Source organism: Danio rerio, chromosome 15 (genome assembly GCF_052040795.2).
Source record: "Danio rerio strain M-AB ecotype USA chromosome 15, GRCz13ab, whole genome shotgun sequence".
Classification (NCBI taxonomy): Eukaryota; Metazoa; Chordata; class Actinopteri; order Cypriniformes; family Danionidae; genus Danio; species Danio rerio.
This window is the reverse complement of record NC_141035.1, coordinates 31,605,014-31,612,519: the sequence shown is the minus strand read 5'-3', so window position 1 is coordinate 31,612,519 and position 7,506 is coordinate 31,605,014. Positions and strand designations below refer to the sequence as shown.

Sequence of the window (7,506 nt, the reverse complement as noted above, 5' to 3'; positions counted from 1 at the left end):
TTCAACAAAAGCAAGTTATTTCGGGTAATTTAACAGTCAAGTCGAGTCTTTTTTTGGGTGTTTGTCAAGCAAGTCCTAAATTTTGCGACTTAAGTCTGACTCGAGTCAAGTCATGTGACTCGAGTCCCCCATCTCTGGTGTATATATACAGTTGAAGACTAGTAGCCCTTTAGTAGCCCTTCTGTCAAATTGTAATTATTTTACAAATATTTCTCAAGTGCTATTTAATGGAGTTTTTGTCAACATAACAGTTCACTTCTAAATAAAAAATATATTTTTTATTTTGGCATGATGACAGTACACAATATTTATTTAGTAATTTTGCAAGGTACTACTCATCAGCTTAAAGTGCATTTTAAAGGCATGACTAGGTTAACCAGGCAATCTTGGTTAAATAGGTAGATTATTGGATAACATAATTTAAGGGGGCTAACAATATTGATCTTAAAAATTGTTTAAAAAAATAAAATCTGCATTCCAGCCAAACTAAAAGAAACACAGTTTCTCCAGAAGAAATCAATAGAATAGGAAATACTGTGAAACTTTCCTTGCTTCATTAAACACTGGAAAATGGTTTTAAAAGAATACAAATTTCACTGGAGGGCTAATAATTTTTTTACTTTTAACTGTACAAACAAACAAATATTAAACTATAGTACTACAGTTTATATAGATAATATTAAAACTCATGTGACCCTAAAGCTCTGTTGCTGTTTTTTGGTCACGGTCTTGCTCTTTACTCTCCTACCCGAGGCTTATTCAGGAGTACGTACTGTATTTACAGCCAACATTTGCATGGAGACTGTCTGAAAGGTCATCGGTTAAAACCTTACAACATAAACAAGCACCTTTGCCATCGAACATTGCAAGTGCTGACATCCAGTTCAGAACAAATCCCCCGCGCCGTGTGCATCTGGCCCTATTTTGGGCCAAATAACTATTATTTGGTGTTCATTTCAGTACTGTTTCCTCACACCAAGTCTTATTCAATAATATATGTGGGCACATAAACAGACTGTCCTAGTAGTTCCCAGAGGCATGAATTGCTTTCCGCAGTAGCAGATGATGAGACCGCAGAATATCTTGCCTTCTTTTTCTTCTCTCTAATCAAAACTTAAGTGTCTTTGAATGGAGAAAGTGTCAGCAATGTTCTTTACACCCATTCGCCTTTTTCTGTGTTGTTCCAGCTGAGCACAGCATGGAGGCAGAGCGAGGTCTAGCATCAGTTTACACCAACAAAATGCCTGTCTTTTAATTTCTGACTTTATCAGACGGTTGATAATTAATTCGGCTTTGCAGCATTCAAATTCTCTGATGTCAATGGCGCAAATGCCTTCAACATGACATACTTCAGCTCTAGAATAAAAAATATATTCATAACATTTATTAGCAAACAGCGTTCAAAGAGGAAGTGCACATCTTGGATAATTGGTTGCTCAGCAACGACACAGCAGATATTGGCTTTTAAAGCCCTTGTGTGTGGGAGCGTTCATCTACAGCTCTCTAGCTCCTGAATGCAAGAGAAATAATATCTGCTTCTTAGCGAAATGAAAAGCTTTTCCCTCTTTTTAGGCAAACACGTCTTGAGAAGAATTAGCCGGATGCCGCTCTCTGATGAACAGCGACTTCAAGTGCTTTCAGTCCAAGATCAAAACCAGCAGAAGCTCAGAATAGACCTGCTTTTAGGACGTAAAAGTGGAGGTATCTCTTCAGTAATTGTGTTCCTCCTGATTCAGTCCACTGTTCCAACATGTCAAACATTAATACTCAGAAATATCAAACCCGTCTCTTGAATACTTGATTGTGATTAGTCTGTCACAGCATCCTCTTCGCATGTTGCAATGCTGTGTGTCAAGAAGCTCTTTCAACCAGGTAAAGTCCAGTTCATGTCAAGACTGATGATCATCTGCCTTACTTTTAATGGAAGAGCGAGGGAAACCATTTGTGACCATTTGTCCGATGTCTGTTATCCCAAAAAATTTTATGTTCTGATGTTCTTCTAACACTTTACTTTGGAAAAGGTGATTTTCTTTTCCAACAGCTTTGTTTAACAATTTTTTTTACATATATTTTGTTTAAAATACAACATTCTAGAAACATTGATTTGGAAAATTAAAGGTGCATTATGCAAGTTTGACACCCAGTGGTTGAACTAGGTATTGCATGAATCCAAACAAACGCAAGACGAGGTTGCCAGATTGAGGACCAACACTAGTGAGTCTGACTATCTAGCCTAAAGGCTGATTTTAATCGTGTTCTATATGAAAGCAACGCCATGCGATAGAAGGAATGTTATTAAACCATATTAAAATTAGTTTTTGTTCTTACCAACACCTTGAATTGATATATTAGAAAATGCTTCTAGTTCTTGCAGCTGAACATCAGGATGCAATGACTACGATCACCTCAGATAAACCTCATGTGCTTTATTCAGTGTTAAATGCTAACAATGTGAGTTTGAATGCCATTTTACATGACATTTATTGCCACACTACTAAAAGCAGCAGCAGCTAGTTCACTTCAGATCTTGAAAATAAAATCGATCATCAAAATAAAACACAAATGATTGATTCAGCATGTACATTTAATAATGGTAAAGAGGTATAATATGCATTACTTATATTATAAATACCTTACCATTTTGTGACTGAGTGCATATTCTGTGCTTCTGAATGGCTGTATTTAAATTTCTGATTGTTATATCAGGTGCAAACAGCCAAATTGCCTATCACTGCATATCTCGTCATCATAAAGCGTGTTGTTAGGACATAAGATTAAAATGTAACCTGCTCTCCTAATGTTTACCTTCGTAAAATTTATATTATTTGCTAATTAATATCCACCTCATCTGCGTCTTATTTCGGAGTTTGCTACTGTACACCAGAGGTCGCATTTCGGTCACGGACGCATGCTTTGAGAACCTTTCTGAATGAATGATTGAATGAAATACGGTTTCCACCAAGGCAACCCGGGGTGTTGAAATATAATTGGCTAAACTGGCATTGGGTGGGTTAAATGACCAAAACAAAGACAGACCTTCCGGCATATAACAGACATTTTCAAAGCAGAAAAATTGACTTCAGCATTATTTTTTGACATGTTTCTTTAATATTTGCAAACATATTGTATTTTTATGCTTTAGAAGAGTCAAAAACTTACACACAGCACCCCTAGGGAAAATATACATGTTAAAGTTCTCTCAATGTCACAAAATGTTATTTTGAGCTTAGGATTCATGTTTCTTCTTGATACCTACTTTTAATAAGGCAAAATTTTAGGAATGTTTTTTATTGTTGTTGTAATAACATTTTATGGATGATACATGAATATTGTTTCATTAATGTAATATTCCACTAGACATTAGCTTGAATTCTGCTTGACATTAGGCCCTTTTAGACATAAGCCTACTGTATCTTTCTAGAAAAATTACTGGTCCGTGTGATCAGACCCTTAAAATACAGGAAAATTAATTCTGTCAATTTTCTGGAATGAGAGGTTCAGAAAATCAGTTAGCATAATAAGCATAATTCTACTGTGTGTGAAGAACAGCACATTTTTGAATTTGCCAGTAAAACTTGTGGCAAATTCACAGCAATTAAACAATATTACTGTGTCAAAGTGGTTACTACAGTCAATTATAAAATTTGACATTGCGAAATTGTGCCAAATCTATTTTTGAAAATCATCTTTATTGAATTTTTTTAAATAATAACAAAAATAATGATTGTGAACACTGCAAAATTTAGAGACCATTCCAACATTGAAACGCTCACATTTCTAACTTAGCTTTAATAGCAAAGTGTTCTAGCAAGTTTAACTAATGCACACCTTTTGCAATTTTGATATGTATTAAAATAATCTGTGAATCCTACAGTATGTACAATATAATATAATAGCTGAATTTATAATTTTAAAAAAATCACTTGTGTTGTTTCCTGAATGATCCACAGCTTTTTTTTTTGTTAAGTAATAAGTTGTTCAAAAGTACCTTGTTTGTCAGGCACAGTTAAACCATTGTTCCTTCAGAAAACTCTTTTTCAAGTTCTTTGGTTTGTGCACCTGAGTGAAGCGTATTATCTACATTATTATTTAATGCAATAACGATAATGGACTCCCTGCATTTGGGACCCGCAGTAATTTGACACTCTTTCTTTATAGACCACTAAATGTCCATTAGAATTTTTATGACTATTGACTCAAAAAATGTTTCCTGGCTGTTCGTGCTGTTCACATCATTGAGCTGAAACAAAGCAACATTAAATTTCGTCTTTCAAAAGAGAGGAAAATTGGGTAGAAGGATATAATTTTCTTTGAATGTTCATATGTTAATATCAACACTGCTTTACCGATATACCAGAAGCATTTCGATTGTTATGCGATAGTTGGATATACAGTACAATTTAAGTCAAAATTATTAGCCCTCCAGTAATTTTTTTTTCTTTTTCCCAAATAATGTTTAACAGAGCAAGGATTTTTTTTCACAGTATTTCCTATAATATATTTCTTTTCAGCTAGAGTAAAAGTATTTTTTAATTATTAAAAACAAATTTAAGATCAATGTTCTTAGCCCCTTTAAGCAATTTTTATTCAATTGTCTGTAGAACAAACTGTGAAACTGTGTCAGTCCAGTTTTCAGAGTTCAAGTTCAGTTAAGTTCAGTTCAAGTCCAAACACTGAAGAGAAAATCCATCGATCCGCAGCTCCACAAGTCCATAAGTGGCGACAGTGGCACAAACTTCACCAATTGATAAAAGTGAAGAAAAAGAAACGACCACAGGCACTACCATTTCTCCTGTCATTTGATTTGGGCCTTACAGGAATCATGCTCTCCACTCCTCCTTGACCACCTCAGCAGCTGCTCAGGATACGGCCTGGTCCAGGATTATGGGAAACTCTTTTGTTAATTAGGCCAACCGCCTAGTAGCACATTACAATAGTCTAACCAAGAGGTCATGAAAGCATGAATTAGCTTTTCCGCATCTGACATTGATAGCATATGTCGAAGTTTGCCAACATTTTTAAGATGAAAAAATGCAGTTTTACAAATACTTGAAATCTGGCCTTCAAACAACAGTTTGCTATCAAAAATCACCCCCAGATTTTTGACTGAGGATGAGGACTAAACTGAGAAACCATCAGTGGTTAGACAGTGTTTAGAAATGTGTTGGAAAAAAAAAATCTGCTTTACGTTCAAAAGAAAGAGGGGAAAATATACATACAAGCGGCTAATAAAAATGACTTTGTATCAGAACTAATTTAAATATTTCTAATTATATGTTTTATTAAAAGTCTATTTTCCAGCATACCATCCTCTGCGCTGGAATTTTGAGACATTTGCAGCCACCCAGACTCCAGTGTGTGACCTGACATTCCGGCCTTGTCTCGTTCTGAACCCACAGTTTTCAGTCTGCTCCTTGGAGACGAGGTGACAGAACAGAAAATAAGCAATGCTGTCATCCGGGATTGCGAGTCAGCGTCAGGGAGGAAGGGAATCCGTCCAAGATGTCCCTAAACGGCATGCAGAACAGCGTCCTAATGCAAGGGCGTAATGGTTTCTGACCACTTCACAGATATGAATTCCCCTTCCCCACAGCCTATTCCCAATGCACAGGCAAACTGATTTATGCGAACTGCGAAAGATATGCTGACACTGCAGTTATGTTTTCTTTTTTTTCCCTGACTTGAAGAATGCATCAACTACAGTGGCTGAAAATGCAAATGCAGTCCATGCTGTTTTTTGACCACACTTTCACACTTCCACAGATACTTTATGGATGTGACACTGGAGGTTGATAATGGTGTAATTGGATTTCTCCAGAGCACGCCCTGGGACAGAACATCTGCGCTGATTGATGTTACGCTAGATTCGTGTCAGACAGGTGAGAATGCTGCTGAGAATTCAGAAATATTGATGGATTGGGGGATAATATGTGAAAATGATATATTGTGGCTTACAATGGAACGTGACATTTGGGGTCTGCATGTCCACTTGCTTTCTCCATAGGGATGTACATTTTTAACAGTAATTGATTTGAACAGTAATGAGGTTGTTTATCGGTGTGTGCTTTTGTTGAACCCTTCTGTGTGTATTTTTTTGTGCTAGCAGGAATTTGTGTAGAAAAACTGCATTGCAATTGCTCATGGAGCTGTACAGAAAATTCCACCAATCAGAGAGTCAGAATGAGCCATGATAACCAGTTTCTAGGTAAACCACACTACATTTTTGGATGGTTGGTATAAAAATGTATTGTTGTTTTTTTGATTGTATTAAATATCATTCATTCATTCATTCATTTTTCTTCAGCTTAATTAATCAGGGGTCGCCACAGCGGAATGAACTTATCCAGCATATGTTATACATAGCAGATGCCCTTCCAGCTGCAACCCAGTACTACACACACACTACCGCCAATTCAATTCACCTCTTTCGCATGTTTTTGGAGCACAGAGGAAACCCATGCCAACACGGGGACATGCAAAATTCATACAGAAATGCCAACTGGCCCAGCCGGGACTCGAACCAGCGACTTTCTTGCTAGGAGAGGACGGTGCTAACCACTGCTCCACCATGCCACCCCTGTAATAAATATTGTGAAATGGCCATAGTGTATGAGTGTGTGTGTGTGTGTGAATGCGAGAGTATATTGGTGTTTTCCAGTGCTGGGTTGCGGCTGGAAGGCCATCTGCTGTGTAAAACAGATTTCGGAATAGTTGACAGTTCATTTCGCTGGGGCGGCCTTTAATAAATTCTAGACTAAGCTGAAGGAAAATAAATGAATGTGTGAATGAATGAATAAACATTGTTTGAAAAATAAGATTTTTGGTAAATCCTGTGTCATTGCGATTAGCTAATTGTGAAAGGCTGCAATGTAAACACGTTCATACAGACATTTAATAACAGTTTATTAATACACACCTATATATTTATTTCTATAAGTTAAGTCTAAAATCAAAGCGCAATAAAAATCACAATTTGATATTTTCATCAAATCGCACAACCCTTTTTGGCTTTTATAAAGTAGCTTTTAGAAGTTCATTCATTTATTCATTGTCTTGTCGGCTTAGTCCCTTTATTATTCCGGGGTCGCCACAGCGGAATGAACCGCCAACTTATCCAGCACGTTTTTACGCAGCGGATACCCTTCCAGCCGCAACCCATCTCTGGGAAACATCCACACACACATTCACACACACACACACACTCATACACTACGGACAATTTAGCCTACCCAATTCACCTGTACCACATGTCTTTGGACTGTGGGGGAAACCGGAGCACCCGGAGGAAACCCACACAAAGGCAGGGAGAACATGCAAACTCCACACAGAAACGCCAACTGAGCCGAGTCTCGACCCAGAGACCTTCTTGCTGTAAGGCGACAGCACTAACTACTGCACCTCTGCTTTGCCCGCTTTTATAAGTTTTGTAAAATAAAAAGGTAAACATGGATCCCCTGTGAGTTCGTTTTTCAAATGCAGGTTAAACACAAATTGCTTTTAAAATAT

At 37.1% G+C, this 7,506-nt stretch overlaps 1 long non-coding RNA gene across 1 annotated transcript; it reads left to right on the top strand.

Moving 5' to 3' along the window:
* Nucleotides 1-3,976: 3,976 nt before the first annotated feature.
* On the top strand, nucleotides 3,977-7,448 carry LOC141377861 (uncharacterized). Its single transcript, XR_015509608.1, has 3 exons — nucleotides 3,977-5,879; nucleotides 6,107-6,205; nucleotides 6,305-7,448. It is a non-coding gene; the product is annotated as an uncharacterized LOC141377861 (long non-coding RNA).
* Nucleotides 7,449-7,506: the final 58 nt, after the last annotated feature.